Raw genomic sequence first — 20256 nt, forward strand, 5'->3', positions numbered from 1 at the left:
GCAACTTGGCAGAAAAGTTTTACATCTGTTGAATTTAACTTTAAAAATATGGGATAGGGCTTCCCTGGTGGCGCAGTGGTTCAGAATCTGCCTGCCAATGCAGGGGACACGGGTTCGAGTCCTGGTCTGGGAAGATCCCACATGCTGCGGGGCAACCAGCCCCGTGAGGCACAACTACTGAGCCTGCGCGTCTGGAGCCTGTGCTCCGCAACAAGAGAGGCCGCGATAGTGAGAGGCCGGTGCACCGTGACGAAGAGTGGCCCCCGCTTGCCGCAACGAGAGAAAGGCCTCGCACAGAAACGAAGAGCCAACATAGACATAAATTAATTAATTAATTAATTAAAAATATATATATATGGGATATATTTGTCTTTTTAAATTTCATTTTTCTAGTAATTCACATGTGTTTGTATTGTATTTTATAAAAGTACTGACCTGCACTGGTTTAGAATTTTTTCTTAAAATATTCCTTTCCAAAAAAAAAAAAAATTCCTTTCCTCAGATAGCTTGAGAAGCACTGGCCTAAAGATCTGAGCAATGAAGCCACAGCCTTGTTCAAACCATACGTAAACCCGATATGTCATCTCTACTGTTTAGTTCACTGAGCCAACAGATACTCTACTGCTTAAGCCTATTTGAGTTGAATTTTCTGCCATTTACAATAGCATCTATCCTACCTGATACTGGAAACTGATTACCAACCCAAAGTAAGGTGGAAGAATGGACAAAGATGGAGGTAAGATACAGCACAGGCAAAGGTACCAAGAATTCCAATCATTACATAAAACTCTACATGAAACTGAAGAAGAAAATATCCAAGCAAAGATATATATTCAGATAAAGGCTTTCAGAGCCCTGCAATTAAATGGCCACCTTGATGGATTTCCTTCCTTTAAAAAATGAACTCGTGCAAACATTTCATTGTTTCACTCATTTCAGCAACTGTCAATTTTGAGCCAAATGAATTATCTTCAAGCAAATGTCACACACAGTGGGGAGTGATTTCATTTTCCTAAATTGTTGTCAAACCTTTGAATACTGAAGCTTCCAAAAAAGGAGAATTGGAAAAATGACAGTTTAGAGGTGGGAGAGAAACATGAGTTATTTCAAAGCAGCAGCCTGTGATACAGTGAAATCTTTCTTCTAAAGTGTCTCCATCTAACATTTTTCAAGCTGCAATCATTGCAACTGCTGGCTTTCAGTATATTTATGCTAAAATGTAGCTGATTTATTTTAATAGTATTTTACCAGCGTGAAAAGTCAAAAATGAATAGAGAAAAAAAGGAAAAGAAAATATTACTGTAGGTTTTCAAGATAAAACTAGAAATGGAAGGAATTAGGAAAGAATGAACTTTGTTAAGAAAAATGTTGACTAGTTTTATCTCTTTTATGAATCTAAAACAACCCTAAAACAGAATGAGGTTACTCTTAAGTTAGAAGCCCATGTATAATAGGTGAGGTGAGTAGGTTATGGGGGGAGGGGGGAGGTACCCACCCTGAATAATCAGTTCAAGCCCAGGGAACTCCTAAAACCCTTAACAAGATCTGGTAAATGAGGCAGTTAGCAAGGAGTCATAGCCTCCTCCAAAGCTTCCCTCACGGGAGGGTCCAGGGACATTTTCCCCAGGAGTCTGAGATCTAGAAACTTTCTATTTGTTTTTTCTTTTTTTTTTGATGTTTTTAAAAATTAATACATAATAATATAAGCATACTTTAGGCCATTCACATGCCAACCTTCTTACAGTCAAGTAATCTCAATTCCTACAACTGCATTTATAAGCATGCTGGTACCAAGATCGCTCAAAATGACAGCATTTAACTCTTGTTAGTGTTTGTCAAGCCGCAATGCATGCCCCCAGACATAGTCTCAGAGGTCCACATTATCTGAAGTTTGAGAAGCTTGAGCCTACTTAATACTATCATATCCATTTGGAAGGAAGAACAAATAAATTACTTTATAGTTAAAAACCGAGGAATGATATGAGGCCCTGAGAAGCACACAAGATCACTCCCACAATATTCCTTACAAAAATGCATAACCTTCACGCAATCATGAAGAAACAGCCAACAAACCCAAAATGAGGGGGGGGCATTCTGCAAAATAACTGGGCACTACTCTCCAGAGGGTCAAGGTTATGAAAGACAAAGAAAGGTGAGGCATTGCTCCATATTAAGACGACTAAGGCACTATGACAACTGAATGTAACATGAATCCTGGATTGGATCCTAGACCAAAAAGAACAATAATGGGACATTAACTGGCAAAATTTATATAAGGTCCCTGGATAATAATATTAAATCAATGTTTAGTCCCTGATTTTTGATCACTGTACAGTGATTATATAAGACCCTTACATTAAGAAAATGAAGAATGTAAAGGAATTCTTTGTATGAAGAATGAAGAATGTAAAGGAATTCTTCTTCTTAATGAAGAATGTAAAGGAATTCTTTGTATTTTGCTATTTTTTGGAAAGCCTAAAATTATTTCAGAATAAAAAGTTTAAAACACTAAAAAATTTTAAATAGACAAGGAAGTGTATGAACCAACGAAAAAGAAACCAAAAGCAGCAAAAACCTGTACAATGTCCATTAATGTCCAATGGACTAAGGGGTCTCGTCTCCTCTGCAGAGATGGCCCTTATCGAGATCTAACCGATGCATGATGTCACTCTCATTTGGCTCCCCGGGTAGGTTTCCCTCCAGAACTCATGTCCAGACCTCTTTCTGGCTCTAGTCTGTAACATTAACCACCTGATATTTTAGTTTACATGAATCTCTTATGATTTGAGTTAACAAAAGCCCAGTCCCCAGAGTCCAATCACCTTACAGGTGTGCTGAGAAAAGAACTGATTCTCCAGGTTATTAAAGCTGAGAGACAGACCCCAAACTACGGCGATAAAGAGCTACTTGCCGTGGGCCCTGCTCAACAACCATTCTGCAAGCCTGTAACACCCAAAGATCATTACTGTCCACACTTTCTTGCAAAGATTAACAGGCAGCTCCCAACAAAAAGAATGTACTCAAGGTACAGGCATCTTGTAAAGCAGGAGATGTCAGCAGCCAGCTTTGAATCTTGCTGAATAAAGGATTATGGAGGACAAAATAGCCAAGGGCCAAGAGCCAAACTCATACACAACTCAGCACAGGTTTAGCAGCCTGTTGGTTTCAACTGAATAACCTTTTTATATGGCTCCCTTAGGACCTATATCCACAGTGGCCTAGAACGATCCTTATGAAAGGTAATCCTATCCATCTCTTTCCCCAACCTAAAACTCTCAGATAGTTTTCCGTTGCATTTGAAATAGAAACCAAAATCTGGGTGGTAGCCTGGTGTCCTGGGCCCTTCCCACTACCCCACACTTCATCAGGGTCCCTCCCCCTTGCACCCTCTAGTCCCTGAGTCAGCCTTGACCTTCACTCCAAAGACTCAGTGCAAACTGTGCTCTTTGTCTAGAATGTCTTCCCACCCCTCTACCCCGACATACACACATACACACACACACACTTTAGCCTAGCTAACTTCCACTCATAAATATCATTCAGGTTTCAGCTTAAATATCACTTAATCAGCAAAGCTTTCACTGACCAACCTTGAGAACTAATGAGCGCCCTCTGTTTGGTGGTGTTCTCATAGCACCCTACAATTTCTCTTCATAGAACCTACCACCACTTCTAATTACATAAAGGCTCTTGGTCTCCCGATTAGATTAGGAGCAACCAGAGGGCAGGGACTAAGTCTGACTTGCAAACCACCACATCCCAATGTCTAGCACAGCATTTTGCACTTCAGACACAGGGGTGGATGATCCTGCCCAAGTCCTCGGCTTCTTTCAAGGTTTAAATGAAGCATAGTATGTCAAGCACATGGATACGGTAAGCACTCACTATGTGATAGCTATTAGAATTACGGGGACTTCCCTGGTGGTGCAGTGGTTAAGAATCCGCCTGCCAATGCAGGGGACATGGGTTCGAGCCCTGGTCCTGGAAGATCCCACATGCCACGGAGCAACTAAGCCCGTGCGCCACAACTACTGAGCCTGTGCTCTAGAGCCCGTGAGCCACAACTACTGAGCCCGCATGCTGCAACGACTGAAGCCCACGCGCCTAGAGCCCACACTCGGCAACAAGAGAAGCCATGGCAATGAGAAGCCCGCACACCGCAACGAAGAGTAGCCCCCGCTCGCCACAACTAGAGAAAGCCCATGCGCAGCAACAAAGACCCAGCGCAGCCAAAAATAAGTAAATAAATTTATTAAAAAAAAAAAAAAGAATTACGTCATGATGCCTTTGCTCTAAATATGCTTGAAATTTACAACTGCTTTTTCTTTCACCTGCTGGAGGAGAAAAAAGCCTAGTAAAAGATGCCAAGTTGTCATTTTTTCAATGATATTTTTTGACTGTCAAGTCAGCTTATTTTTAGGATATTGAAAAACTTCAAACTGCAAGGTATAACATCAAGAAAGAAAATGCTTCTAAAATTAACACACTACACTTTTTTTACTCTGAGATAAATCTATACTCATCATCAGTACGTTTTCACTTCCCTCTGTAGCCTTTATTGTTGCCTTCTCTTTCAAACACCTGGTTATTGCAATAAGGGCATTTGCTCCTTTATCAAACAACAAAGACCCCTCTAATAACTTTCATGAAAATGAGTTTTAACTATGGCCAAAACTTCATTTGCTTGAAAAACCTGCTCCTACCTCAACTATGAACTCATGAAAGTAGGATAAATCACAGCTATCCTGCGCAGTCCTTGTTCATAGGAGGATTTAAAATAATTCACAATTGTTAAGTTAGTGAAAAGATAAAAGTGGGGGATTGAAACACCCAAACTGATCATTTTTTCAAGATATGTTTCACTGTAACAGCAGCTAAATTCTCCTGGGCCCAGGCAATATACTCAGGCAAAGGAAACCAGAGGAGAAATGAGAATTCAAGTGTGCTGTTTCCTTAGAAGAAAACTACACTTTAAAGAACTTGGCTCTAGAAAATGTCTCCACTGTCCATATATATATATATGTGTGTATATATATATATAGACAGATATATATATATGTATATATATATGTATATATATATATAAAATATGCAGCAATATCTAGCAGCTGCATGCAAAGCCCAGTGGGTAATTCAACGATGGACAAAGATGGGGGTGGGGGGAGACTTTCCTTCTACCCTCCTAGGTTCGATAGCTATGTCTACAAAATAAACTGAGAACAGGCAGATTAACAGGAGAAAAGGTCTACAAATTTATTCATTTTTAATATTACACACATGTGGACATCACAGGAAAAATAAAGTGAGTACCCAAAAAAAAGCAGTGAGATTTGAGAGTTTATATACCATCGTGATACGGGAAAGAAAGGGAGGGATGTTTGTTGGCCTCTCAGGGGAGAGTAAATGATTTTTAGGTAAGGTGAATGGGCCCTTAGAAGAATAGATGGGAGACATGAGAGTTTGTTATAAAGTCTGTCTGGGTGCGGTGTATGTGAAGAGGTAATCTTCCCCGGTTGATGAAACTCCTGGGGAGAGGATCTGTGACAACTGAGTTCCTTTTGGAGGGTCTGTCTTTAGGTAGATAAGGGGAGTTCAGAGAAAGCCGTGCACTGCATGTGCTGTTTTTCAAGTGCCTTTAGTTTAAAACAATCAATATACTAAGGCGGCACATTTTGGGAGGCATGTCGTGAACTCCTTCAGATGACAGCACGATCCCTATCCTCACAGCCATCGGATAAACAGACACGTAATACGTACAAATATGCACACACATACATCTGCTACTGTAACTCTCATGAAAGCTAAGAACCTTGGTGGGGGGCAGGGGTGTTTATGCAAAAGCAGAAGCAGCTCTCTTAACTGTTCTCCCCTTTAACCGACTTGCCAGATTAATCAGCACATCCCACTGCCTCTGTAGAGCATAACAACTGATGTTTCAGCACACCAGCGGCTCACAGCCAGTAAGAGGTGCTCCCTGAGCCCAGGGCTTCTCAAGGTGTGGTCCAGAGATGGATGCCAGTCTGCAAACTATTTGTTACCAGCTGCCCAGCAAATGGAGAGTGAGCATTTACAAACGTGGGTAGTCATTACACACAGCTGCCACATCCAAGTGCATGAATAGTGAACTCATCTCAGTGACCAGTTCTGGCGGTGCTGACCCTGTGAGGTGAGCTGCGTGAAGCACCAGCTGCCTACTAGTCAAGTGCTGTAGAACCATGTGACCACGAGGAACGGTTTAAGGTTACTTTGTTAATACATTTTAATATAAATGTATTAAAATCCACATCCATTTTTTTCATCAAAAGATCATTTAAATTTGACCATAAGTTTAAAGGACAAGTTGGAACTGGCTACTGAGGAAGAACTGAAGGTGAATTTTGACGCTAGAACATCGCTTGCTTCATTTTGAAGACAAGTGAAAAATGAAGATCTTCAGCTTGCTGAAACTGCTTTGCCTTTTTTCATCTTCATCAACCTCCCTCTACAAGGCCAGTTCCGCTACCATGAGTGTTATTAAAACAAACCCACAACCAATTTAGATATACGTTATTCATTAACCCCAAGATAAACTATCACTAACCCAGCCTAGAGTAGATAAACAAGAAAGAAGTTCATTTCTGACACTAAAAATCTTAAGCACTGATATACACAGAGTTTGTTAGAAGTATACATAGGGTATTTAATGTGGAGCATCATCATTTTACTCACAAATTTTGTTTAGTTATAACTGGATTAACAAATTAACAAGAGTAATAGTGATTCTTTATGTGAATTGCCTACACACATGCTTCTGAAGAACACGTACAGATTTTGTAATTTTTTCCCACAATATTTGTTGTGCTTGTACTTACTGAGATGTAATTTTATTTATGTTGTTTCTAAAATGTTAAAAAGAATTAAGGCTTGCATATCATATGTCTTTTTTCTTTCTTTCCTTTTTTGTTAATAATAGTATAGGTCCATGACAGATAGAAAATAAAAAGACTAGACCTTCACCATATATAGGTTAAGAAGCAGTGATGTGCTCCCACCAGCAAAGCTGTATCCTCCTCTAGGGTCAGATGTGTTTACTTCTATTTATGCCAGTTGTTCTTATAATTTAATTTAATTGTACCCAAACACATAATAAATTGTATATAAATACATAAAATATGAGTTCAGAAAAAATGTTTCTATGAAAACGAAGTTGAACATCTGAATACTGTGGAATAACACAATAAAAGAGTAACACTAAAATAACTGCTGTTATATTAGGCATGAAGAAGTGGCAAAGGATGGGGAGGCAAATCAGAAAAATCTGGAAGGATTCTACATTCATAGTTCACAAATATCCTGAAGTTCCAATAACACTTTAAAGCAAGCCAAACCGAAAACCAGGTGGACCAGACATCACAGGTTATGGTTTAAGTGCAAAAAACAACATGGAAACCACTTACCAGGTCCTACCTCAGAAATCAGCAAACAGATGTACATTTATATGTTTGAATTTAAAATAAAATGCTTAAGATATAAATGTAGCTTTTTTTTTTTTTTTACACTTCTCCACTTCAACTGAGCAGCTGCTGGTCATGATAATCCCAGATAAGAGAACTTATCCTGTAAACACAAAATTCTGCACAGAATATTCAAGAGATTCTGGCCTCCTGGCTCTATTACTGAGACATAACTGGTAGATGATAAAACGGGGACAAAATACAATGTACAGGAAAGATACACCAATCACAAAAAGTATAAGGACTCCAAAAAGAGGTTGTAACCACATGAAGAAAATGTAACAATTTGTGAAACTGCACAGCATAAGTCTCTTTTTAGTAACATTATACCCACACCCAATTCCTACAGAGACTATGCTTTTTAGCAGTTAACAGCATTAACCAAATAAACGCAGAGCCCTCAGGGGACTTTCTTTCAAAGGTCAAGAAACTAGCGCAGAATCAAAAAGTAATATATAAAAGTCCTTCATGAGATACTGCAAAACATTTTCTCTTACTATCAATACAGAAAGCTGTTTTGAACCATAAACCAAACTAAGCCAATGCCATAGGTTTAGTTTAATTCTGAACTCAGACTTTTTTATAGCTTATCCACGTTGGCCCACAGCTCAGGATTAAAGTTTTAATTTAGCATTAGGAAAAACAAGCAAAACAAATGAAAAGTACAATAGTGATGAGGGAAATTAACATAGGAAGTCTCATTTAGCATTATTGGGTTGAAAAAACTAAAATTATAGGGAAAAAATTTTAAGATTGTATTAATACTCAAATTGAAATGATTTGAACAAAAACTCATTTTGAACTAATAGTCCTACCCCCACTTCAAAGCACTGGGACTTCGCTGAATTAATACAAAATTTCACTGTCAATTATACTACACAAATGAAATAGAACGGAAACAATATGCAAAAAAAAAAGGGGTGAACATAAAACCCTGTAGGGGAGGAAAAATAATTTTCCCTCCACACTCCTGAGTTCTTAGCTGAAACCCTTGTAATAAAAGACAGATTAACAAGAGAAAAACAAACAGAAACTTATTAACATGTATACTTTGTATACATGGAAGATACCCAGAGGAAAATGAATAACTCAAGGAGGTGTCTTAGAATTCAGACTTAAACACCATCCTAGTAGGGAAAGGGGAGGGGGAAGCTGGCCTCTTAGCGGAAAGTAAATGATTTTCTGGAAAGATGAACGGGCCCTTAGAAGATTAGGCAGGACGTATGATAGTTTGTGACAAAGTCTGTCTGGGGGTGGTGTCGACACCTAGGCTCCTCTCCTGCGATAAGAGTCAGTGCTCCCTGGTTGATGAAGCTCCTGGAGTGAGGATCTATGACAACTAAGTTCCTTTTGGAGGATCTGTTTTCAGGCAGATAAGGGGAGTTGGGTCAAAGCCTCTCCCTTTCATCTATTGTTTTTTTCAAGCGCCTACAGTTCAGAATAATCAATACATCAAAGTGGCATATTCGGAGGTGGCACGTCCTAAACTCCTACAGTCATTTTTTGGGGTGGCATATGCCGCTACCCTCCTCGTGCAAAGCCTAAACCATGCTGTTGGAGGGACACTGGGCCGATGTCCCGGGTCCTGCCCTCCAACTGTGGCTCTTCCGATAATTAGCACCATGACCGTGTTTGCTTTAATTCTCGGGTCCCCATCTGTGATCTCTGGGAGTCAGCTGATGTACACACACCACAGGCGCTACCCACTCTAAGATTCTATTGCCCTGGAACTAAACATACAACTGAAATGGACTGAAGCTCTTATGGGCAATGGAAGGCAAGAAGCAAACATAAAATCTACTACAGTGACAGATCTGGACACTCACCCACTTGGCTGATAGTTATTCTGGTTATGAAACAAAGGAAAAAATGGGGAGACATGCAGCCTACAAAGCAATGTCAAGGACTACCAAATTTTTATAATTCCTCCTGGCAAAATGATAAAACCACAATATAACTTAAAAAAATTTTTTTGCATTAAAATAGGTTTTCTGGGCTTCCCTGGTGGCGCAGTGGTTGAGAGTCCGCCTGCCGATGCAGGAGACACGGGTTCGTGCCCCGGTCCGGAAAGATCCCACATGCTGCGGAGCGGCTGGGCCCGTGAGCCATGGCCGCTGAGCCTGCGCGTCCGGAGCCTGTGCTCCGCAACGGGAGAGGCCACAACAGTGAGAGGCCCGTGTACCAGGGGAAAAAAAAAAAAAAAAAGGTTTTCTTCCTTATTTTGTAATTGGGAAAAATTTATTTTTAAAAAACACAAAGGAAATATATTGAGACAAGGGATTCACGGTGTTTATGTAAAGATTGCTTTACTGGCATCTTTATCTTCTCTTACAGAACGTTAAATTAATTCTTTCTTTTTAAGTGAAAAGGTGATAACGAAGTAATTAAGAATATATAATCGGAACTAGATGGCCTGGGTCCAAGTTCCACTTACCAGCTGTATATCCTTGAGCAACGTTCAGTTTCCTCATCTGCAAAATGAGGATAACATGGTCTCAGCACCTCACATGGCTGTTGAGGGTTAATAGGAGTCAATATATATAAAGCACTAAGCACAGTGTCTCTGGCACACACAAGAACCTGTACGTGTTCACTAATATTTTATGGTAACTTCATGTTTAACTAAACACAGATGTTCCCTAATATACCAAATGAAAACCAAACAACATCAAGACCCTAGAAAACTGCACATGAAAATATCAACACTAAACATTTAAAACATTAAAATAATTCCAAAATATGACACATATACGTCCTATGACAGATGTATGATATCTATAACAGTAGCTTCATTTAAGTGTTTTCCCAGGCTCCAATCCTTCGTCAATCCATCCTATCCACTAGAGGAAACTTCCCAAAGCAATGCTGGGTTTAAGTTACTCCCTGCAAGAACCTTAACGACTCCATACAGTACAGGGTAACCCTCAGACCCCAGAACCAGACTAAATGAGCCACTAGCACACTGTACTTCACAGTATTTACCACAGTTTGTAATTACATACTTGAGTGATTGTTTGGTTAATACCTTTCTCACCACTAGAACGAAAACCCAGGAAGTACGGCCTGCATTTTACCCACCACTGTCTATCATAAGGCATGGCCTGCTGCAGGTGGCGGTAAGTATTTGATGGATGAATGAATGGCCCTCAGCAACCATCAGGGCTCACAGCAACACCTTGTAGGTATGACCCTTCATGGCTTGCAAAACACTCATATAAATTTTCTCATCTGAGCCTCACAGTAAGCCTTTAGGGAAGGCAGAGGCCCCAAATTCAGAGCCACCCAAGGTCACATTCAGTAGCAAAGAACCAAAGTGCCAACCCCTAGTCTGGAGTTCCTTCCAGAATATTCTCCTGCCCGAGTTAAATCCAATAAAACATACTAAGGCCTCGGCCTGGCCTCACACTTTCCAGCCTCTGTGGTTTTCACTCTTTCCTTCTACTCACCTAGAACTGCCTCCGACCTCTTTTCCTGCTTTTCATTCATTCAGCCAGGATTTATTAAGGACTGTGATTGATGGGCAAACCTTCCTCCTTCCTTCAGGGCCCACTACTGTGTCATATATGTGCCATTTCTAGTGCATGGACATCCGTGTATTTACTCAACAAAATATCTTTCATTGTACAGACATTTATTTGTTCGTTCAATATAACAGTGAGCACCTACTAACTGTCCTACTGCGTGAGGTTCCAATGAGAACTGCACAGTTGGAATACTGGTGTCCTAGTGGTTTGAAAAACTACTGCAGTTTCTAGAAGAGAATAACAATGTAAATCAGTCTGCTTTAAAAAGCAATACAATTGCTGCTGTTCACAGTCTGAGACACCCCAGGTACCTTAATTAAGAAGTAAAGCAGCCACCAATATCCACGAAAATAATACAGATTTTATCAATTTTCATATCATTTTAAAAAGGAATACAGATTAAATTGATGTACCATCATTTAAAAAAAAAAAAGACTCACACAACGACATCCACAAGCCAAGTATCTTCAGGTCTACTCCACCAAAATGGTTTTTGTACATCAGGTCTTTTAAACAGTTATCGGCCCTTCTCAAACTTGTCAGCTCAAAAGCACACACAATTAAAATGGAAACAACATATTAAGGAATCCGATTCCTCTGAATTACTAGCACAGAACCACAACTCTAAATACTACAGCAATAAACCTGCAATAATCCTCGTGAAATACAGCATCAATTAAATGTTGGTGCAAGAAATGTAATGCAGAATTACTGCCGTATTAACACTCCCTGAAGATAAGTCACCAAAGACTTTAAACAAGTGAAAATCAATTCTATGAATATTTAACACAGCTGGCTTTATTTAAAATTTCCCATTACACACACACTGGCATAAAACAGAGCCGCAAAGGGTTAATAATGCGAGATTATATATGAATTCAGAAGAAAGGAAGACAGCAGCCTAGGAATCTTCCTTTATCTTGGAAATGACAATATTTTACAGCCTCGGGGGGGAAAGAAGACAAAACAGTATTCCATAATGTTAACTCATTACCAGATTTAATAGAAACACTACCCAACTAATTTTAATCCTCCTCTTTCTTTCCCACCTAAATTTCATTGCTGAATTTAAGAGGCCAATCTCAGATAAGACAAAAAGGAAAGTTTCAAGAACACAATAACGAGAGGAATGGACAAAAACCTGAGAAATCATTTGTCTCGAGGGCGAAGGCTTGGGTCTGTGAATCCGTATAAAGCTGCATGTCTGTCTCTACCTCACGATCTCCTACACGGACACAACTGCTTTCAAACACCGTGGTCCCACAGGTCTTGAACAAGCCTAAGTAAACCTGCAGAATGGTGGGATTGTGCTGGTTTGCTTGCTTGAGGGTCTTTAAAAGTAGAGTGAAACTTGCCCAGGTGTTTTCTTGTATCTTCCAATGGACCAAGGGGCCTCCCCACCCCCATTTAAGTCTCCCGATCACTCTGCCTTTCCACACCTTGACCATCTACGAGGCAGTGATTTATACATCCCACAGAGAAGCCATGACCAGCCTCAAGGAGCCTCATTAGGAAAAGCTTCCCTTTTATTAAGTCTAAAGCTCTTCTCGTTGTGCAGTTTAATTCCACTCCCCCCCCCTTTTTTTCGTCTGTGAACTCAGTAGAAGGGAATAAATCTCTGAAAGAAAAAAATCCCTTTCATCTCACAAAATAATCACATTTGCGAATTCTGTGAGTTGACAGAATAGGTGTGCCCTTCAAAGAAGAGAGGACATTAGTGATCAAATTTAATTCTATCATTTATGTTTAAAAGATTCAGACCTAATATGGCCTTGTAGAAACAAAGCATTTAATATCTCCTTTGATTCTGAAATGGTACAGGTCTCCCTGAAAGTTTAAGTTCACACCTTCACCTACATTCAGTTCCCAGCAGGTGCACAGAGCTTTTCCTAATGGCTTCACTGAGTCACTGAGTAGGTGCAGATACAACACAAGGCCCTTCTGTTTAACTACTGCAGTTGCCCTTTGGGGTCTTCTGCTTCCTTACCTTGTTGGACTGGGAAGATGATAGGAGGTGATATTCCAGTCTGTCAATTACACCTTACTCCTAATTCTTGATTTTAACATACGCGAAGGATGAAATTGAGAAGCTACTAAAATTGTTTTTGAATGTAAATTATCCTGAGGGCTAATTATGTACAATTTCTTCATTTTCCTTATTCAAGCAAGTGAATCCCAGATAAATTTCCTTTCAGGTCAAATTTTTCTTCCCTTATAAATTCATGACTAATCCTATATAACCCTAAGACTACCTTACTCACCCCTCAAGAACTCAGTATTACTATATTATCCTGCTGGAGGAAAGGAGTTAAAACTTGTCTGAGAGGGACTAACATAACATACTTCGGCATGAAGTTGTTATTACCAAGCAGAGTTAAGGTTAAATAACCCTGTAAAAGAAACGGGGAGGGAGCCTGAGAAGTACCTGACCTCCATTCTAAGACAGTTACACAAAGGTTTCCCAAAGGTTTTCCCCTTTCTAGCATCCTAGTTACTCTGTACCTCTGGGGTGAACATGGGCCCCCAGCCTCAGCAAGCTAGTCGTAAAAGTAAGAGCTGCCTATATTTACAGCCTCTACTTTCTCTCTTCCCGTTGAGTTCACCCCAATCAGGCTTTCATCCCTGTCGTTCTATCAAAGCTGCTCTTGTCAAAGTCACCAATGGCCTCCACGTTGCTGAAGCCAGTGGTCAATCTGAATCCTTATTCTAAGGGATGATTACTCTGTCTTGAAACATATTCATTACATGCCTTCTGAAACCCTGCCCCCCTCTTTCTTTGGGTTCACTTTCTACCTCACTGACTCCTCTTTCTAGGGTCTTCTTTGCTGGTCCCTTCTCATCTTTGAACTCTGGATTCCAGAATCTCTCATGTGTCCAATTGCCTGCTCAGCCTCTCTACATGAGTGTCTAGCAGGCATCACAAACTTAAGTCCTAAATCAAATTCCTACTATTACCACCTAACTGGCTCCTCCCAAAACCTTGCCCATCTCAGTACATGGCAACTCCATTCTTCCAGTTGTTCAGGAGCCTTCCTTGCCTCTGCGTTTGTTTCCTCTCTTTCTCTCCCCTCTTCTCTCCACTTCTAATCTAATCTAACGGGATAACAGCTCTACCTTATATCGAGAACCTGACCACTCACTACCACCTCTAGCACCTGGCACAGCGAACATCATCTCCTGCCTCAGTTATAGCAATGCCTCTGCTTCCTCCCTTCATTCTGATCTCCACAAAGCATTTTTTACAAAAAAAACATAAATCCGATTATTATATTATTAACCTGTTCAAAACCCTCTAATGGCTTCCTACCTGTTGTGGGTTGAAGTGTTTCCCCCACAAATTCATATGTTGAAGTCTTAACCCCCAACACCTCGGAATGTGACCTTATCTGGAAAGAGGGTCATCACAGATTAATCAGTCGAGGTCCTTAGGGTGGGCCCTAGTCCAATATGACTGGTGTCCTCATAAGAAGGGGAAATTTGGACACAAAGACACACACATAGGGAGAACGCCATGTGAAGATGAAGGCCGAGACCTGCAAGCCAATGAACACCAACTACTGCCAGCAAATGATCAAAAGCTAGGAGAGAGATGGAACAGAGACTCTCTCACAGCTATCAGAAGGAACCAACCCTACAATACCTTGATCGTGGACTCAGAACGTCCAGAACTGTGAAACAATACATTTCTGGTGTTTTGCCATGCAGTCTGTGGTACTCTATTACAGCAGCCCTAGCAAATTAATACACCACCTCACACAGAATAAAAGGTGAACTCCGTGCCACGGCCCGAAGGCCCCACATGACTGTACCCCGACTCACACACTGGGCCCCTTGACGTTCCCCCAACAGGCCAGACACACTCCTCCTCGGGGCCCAGCTCTTCCCATAGCCCGGCCTGCTCTGCCCCAGCGCCCTCAGTTCCTTTAGGTCTCTGTTTAAATACCTCCATAAGGCCTTCTCCCTCCAACACTCTCCACTCCCCTCCCAAGCTTTATCTTTCTCCATCACTGTGCTGTCACCTCCAGATACTTTAAACACTTACTGTGATAGACTGGAAGATCCACTGCTAAGACCCGCAGAGCAGCTGCAGGCAGACAGCCTCCAGGGCCCAGCTCCTCGGGGTCAGCTGGTCAGCCTTAGTGCAGAGAGCTTCCAGCCGGAGGCCACACCCCTCCCGGGGCAGCTGCACCTGGTAACACACCTGAAAGGAGTGAGGTCATCGCTCAGTGTCGGAACCTCTGCCAGGGAATCCACGTCACTCCAGAGGTCTCCACAGGCTGGTGGGGGCTCTGTCACGTCAAATCTGCATCACAGTTCAACTTCTTCCTCGGCCCAATGCTGCTTCCACCCTCTTCTGTTCACCGTGTTGATCCCAAATAAACATCTTGTTCCCCCAACTCCATCTCAGCGTCTGCTTCAGGAAAACCCAACCCTGAGACACTTGTCTACCTTCCACAACCTGAACGTAATCTTATTGAGGGAAGGGACTTTGGTTCAATGTGTCCCCAAAGCCTAAAATACTACCTGGTACAAAACAGGAAATGACTAAATGGGAATACTGGAAGGAAGGAAAGGGGCGGGGCGGGGCGGGGCGGGGCGGGGAGGGAAGGCATTGACCATTTGGATAGGAGACTAGCCCCTGGATAAAACAAAAGCCTCTTAATATAGTCACAAAGCAAAAGGAATACACACTATCACAATGAAACTAGGCATGAGGTTTCTAAAGTACACATGGCTATTTGATTTCAGAGAAACTTCGAAAAAAGTTGTGCACAAAGTTCCTGAGATTCGCTTATTACCTTGAGACTCCTGACTCTTCCCTTCCTCCTAGGATTTTAAATTTTGCAACCTCAAGTTCTACCATCGAGAGGGTTTTCAGGACCCTAACCTTTAGGAAAGATACTGTATAATCACTGTTCGATAGCTTTGTGACATCTTATATGTTAATTCTTAACTCCCACTAATGAGAAGCTCTGCTCAGCATTTGATCATAATAAATAGCTTATTATAGCCTTTCTCTTTACTGACTGCGTCTTACTTCAAGCCTCACTCAAGACATTCTTTTTTCTTTCTCAGAGAACTGCCTTTCACTTTATTGCAAGACTAACTGCATTCAGCTCTGGCAAATGATTTTAAATATATTTTCCACGCTCCACAGCTGGCTACTCATTCAGATCCAAATAGAGCTGGTTTCTACCGGGTTCCGTATCTCATGGCAATTCAGTCAAGAATATGTGAGGTCTGACTATAAAGTAATAAAGCTGGGAGGGTTGTGTGTGCTTGGTTTATAGAATTACTTTCACTTCTTTACATATCATTGCACGATGAGATTCTAAGGGGAAAATGTAAAGACATGTTTAACACCAAAACCAACAAAATCACCCCTAAACTAGAGTTACTACTGTTCCACTGGTCTGAACTACTCTAAGACAAATGGTTTCAGAACACTGTGTTCCTAGAGCCCAGGAATGTCATACATAGATGTACCTGAAATATTTTATAACCATAAATATGAATAACAGAGTCTTCCCAGTGAGACCTATCTAATTTCATCAGCCTTCTGAAATTACATCTTTCACCAAAGCAGCCTCGGAGCACAAAGGCAATAAGATAACATTAATTAAAATACATAAAACCATCCAGGAGTAGCAAGGAGTATGCAACCTTTTTTTTAAGGGTAGAAATTGAACTAAAAATAGTAATCAATGTTTTGCCAGCTTAAAAAGCTAGGTCTTAAAAAAAAAAAAAAGCTAGGTCTTACACAGTGCCTGAAGCTATAACTCTACCAGACCTTCTCCAAGGCAGGATAATAATTAGCATGTTATTATTCATTTGTCTGGTATGCAGCTAACTTTGCAGGGTGCCTGTGCATGCTCACTTTGCAACCGCGAGCTTCAGTTCTCTGCTACCTGGTTGCCATTAAGGAGAATCCAGGAAGTTCCAAAATACAATGTGTCATCCCTTACCGCTATGCCAACAATCGAACCATGCAAAAATGAATCCTAATGAGACCCTCATTATTATCACTGCTGAAGTTCAGCTCTCCACTCCATTTGGAAGACATCTGGGGACTAAAAAGAGAAAACAGATTCCTGGGACATTTCAGAAGACTGGCCATTCCTGTCGATGACCTACCTGGACAAGGCAAAAGAAAAGGATCTTAAACAGGCAGGAAGGTTTCCAGCTTTGGTGCCTGTGGGGACGGTGGTGCTGTTAACGACGGTGGGGAACACAGCAAGTCCTAAAAGGGTTAAAAGGTGGTGGCATCACACATAGCTGGCAGGGATGTAAACCTGTACAACCACTTTGACTCCATTAAGGCTGGACGACCAGCAATCCCATGCCTAAGAATACACCTAGAAGAAATGCATGCTACGTGTCCACCAAAAGGCATATACAAGAATATTCATAGCACCATTATTCTCAATAGCCAAAAATCGGGAAACCAACTATCTGTCAACAGTAATGTGAATAAGTGGAAGTATATTCACACAATGAATAAGTGGAAGTATATTCACACAGAGCGGAAAAGAATGAACTACTGCAACTCACAACAACATGGGAGGTTGAGCGTTAGAGCGCCAACATGAAAGAGCACATACTGTATGACTCCAAATATGTGAAGTTCAAAACAGGGAAAACTCAGCTACAGTGACAGAGGTGTAATGGGAGGGATATCCTATGGAAGGGGACAAGAGGAAAGCTGCGGGAAGGATGGAAATGTTCTCTATCTTAATCTGGCTAATGGCTACACAGGTGCATACTTACGGGAAAACTCATCCAGCTGTACACCTAAGATTTGTGTACTTCCCTCTACAGAAGCTATGCCTTAATTTTTAAATTTCACGAGTAAATTAAATTCTCCTAGCCCTGCAGCTTTACAGGGATGACAAATCTCCTCCTCGAAACAACTCACTCACCACAGCTACCTGATAACAAAACAGGCGCACTTCAAAAATCAGGCGACAAAAGCGTCTTCACAGACCGAAGTCCTCAGTACAAGTAAAGGCACAGTTATGAACATCTGTATGTAATTTATGTACCATTGAGCTTGCCCAAGGAAGTCATTACCTAAATGTTCTGGACGTGAAGAATCTGGCTCCAGATTCTTCAGGTGCAGAACTGTGGCCCTGACATAGTATGTCATCTCCTCTCTCCTACTTTCTCTAAAACCCCCCAGATGTAATTTATTGATCCTTCTTCTGTGTTAAAGGAACAGGTCTCCACACGCTAACACTGTTTATCTGTGAGCCCCAGGGAGACAGGCTGGGGTCAGTGCACTCACTTTTGTCCCCTAAGCACCTTATACACTGCCCTAGCACAGTGCAATAAATGTGTACTGGATTTTGAACAATTCAACACACCTTCAGTAAAATTCTTTTAAACCTTCATGGCTAGGGACTTCCCTGGTGGCGCAGTAGTTAAGAATCCGCCTGCCAATGCAGGGGACATGGGTTTGAGCCCTGCTCCAGGAAGATCCCACATGTCATGGAGCAACTAAGCCCATGCACCACAACTACTGAGCCTGTGCTCTAGAGCCCACGAGCCACAAATACTGAGCCCACATGCCACAACTACTGAAGCCTGCGCGCCTAGAGCCCGTGCTCCACAACAAGAGAAGCCACCGCAATAAGAAGCCCGCGCACCACAAGGAATAGTAGCCTCTGCTCGCCGCAACTAGAGAAAGCCCGCGCACAGTAACGAAGACCCAACACAGCCAAAAATAAATAAAATAAAAGCTTACTGGCTAAGAAATTGGATTTAAAAAACAAAAACAAAAAACTGGCAGAATTCTAGTCTCAGCTCAACTACTTCATGTACTAAAATTCTTTAATCTCAAGATTCCTTTCTAGATAACCAGAATATATTTACTTAAATAATATACATTTCATCCACTGATTACCTCAACAGTAAAATAGGAAAAAGATGAGAAAGACCTAGGGGAAAGAATGAATGTAACTGGAACCTACTATGTGATAGGCCCTCTCTTAGGCACTTTACCTACACACATTATCACCTACAAACCTCACAACCTTTTAAGGTGGGAATTGATCTCTCCAGTCCATAGATGAAGAACACTGGGGTGCGACTGGTCCATCATCACAGTTACGTGCCAGAGCTAGGATCTGAGGTACAGACTGAAGAACACCAAAGCCTCAGACTTTCTCCTAGATGATGATTCTCCCACTGGCATTCCTGGGCTCTCCAAATGGAAACCTGGGGCTCCCCAAGGCTACTTTCATCAGCAAGCTTCACGTTTCCTTGTGGAGGCTGCTGTTTTCTGCATCATTAATTCTGCAGCTCTCCCAAGACCCAGCTGGGAGCAGGACCACCGTTTCTGCTGTTACTGCAGCTGTCTGAAAAATACAGCACAGCCTTGGGCAGGTTGGAAGAGCCTGAGGAGGTGTGGGAGAGGGAGAGAGGGAGAGAGAGAGAGAGAGAGAGAGAGAGAGAGAGAGAACACACACGTGTGCACACAAGCAAGAAGGTGTACGTATGCGTATGAACTCTAATAATAAGGAAGTAAAGATAAATTTTAAGTCATCCAGAGAAGTGGTCACATTTCTTTAATATGGTCACATCAGGATCTAATACATTAGTCTTTACTTATTGGGATATTTGTATATTTGAAATATCTTAAGACAAAAGTTTACAAATAGATATAGATACATCGATATCAATATGATATATAAATACACACATCTGGAAGGTTACCCACACTATTAACTATTAACTATGCTACATACAGGGAGCAGGAAGAAAGAATGGGGCATTTATACTTCATTCTGTATATCCTGAGAAGTAAATAAGATAAAACCTAAAGAACAAACATAAGTTTTCAATAATTACTACAGTTTTATACAGAGATGTGATTTACTTTTAGATTTGACCCAGCTGATCACACCTCTCCCTTGAAATACATCTTCACTTGGCTTCTAAGACATCACACTCCTCCATCACTGCCCAGTCCCTCTCAGTCTCCTTTGCTTCTTCTTCCTCTCATCTCCCCAACCCTAACTTGCCAGTGCAAGTCTTCTCTAACTTCACTCCCTCTCTGGATGATCTTTATACTCCCAAACCTGTAACTCCAGCTCAGACCTCTCCCCTAAGCTCCAGACTCCTAGATCCAACTGCTGGGTCCACATCTCCAATCAACGTCTGTTAAACACATCAAACTGCCATATTCAAAGCTGAACTCCTGATCCACCTTGTCTTTATCCATTCAGGCTGCTATAACA

General features: G+C 41.3%; 1 protein-coding gene across 17 annotated transcripts in view; it reads right to left on the minus strand.

Annotated features, from left to right (window-relative positions):
* Positions 1-20256, minus strand: part of APBB2 (amyloid beta precursor protein binding family B member 2) — a 375842-nt gene that overhangs the window by 332573 nt on the left and 23013 nt on the right. For 12 of the 17 annotated variants that reach the window (XM_060299259.1, XM_060299265.1, XM_060299269.1 and 9 more), the window contains exon 2: positions 15060-15218. The exons of 3 other annotated variants lie outside the window; for them this stretch is intronic. The gene's annotated coding sequence lies outside the window, so the exon portion shown is untranslated. Of the gene's footprint in view, positions 1-9927; positions 9965-15059; positions 15219-20256 lie in introns of all 17 variants that reach the window. 2 more of the 17 variants (XM_060299262.1, XM_060299256.1) reach the window with 1 other exon arrangement.

Source organism: Globicephala melas, chromosome 5 (assembly GCF_963455315.2).
Source record: "Globicephala melas chromosome 5, mGloMel1.2, whole genome shotgun sequence".
NCBI classification, from domain to species: Eukaryota; Metazoa; Chordata; class Mammalia; order Artiodactyla; family Delphinidae; genus Globicephala; species Globicephala melas.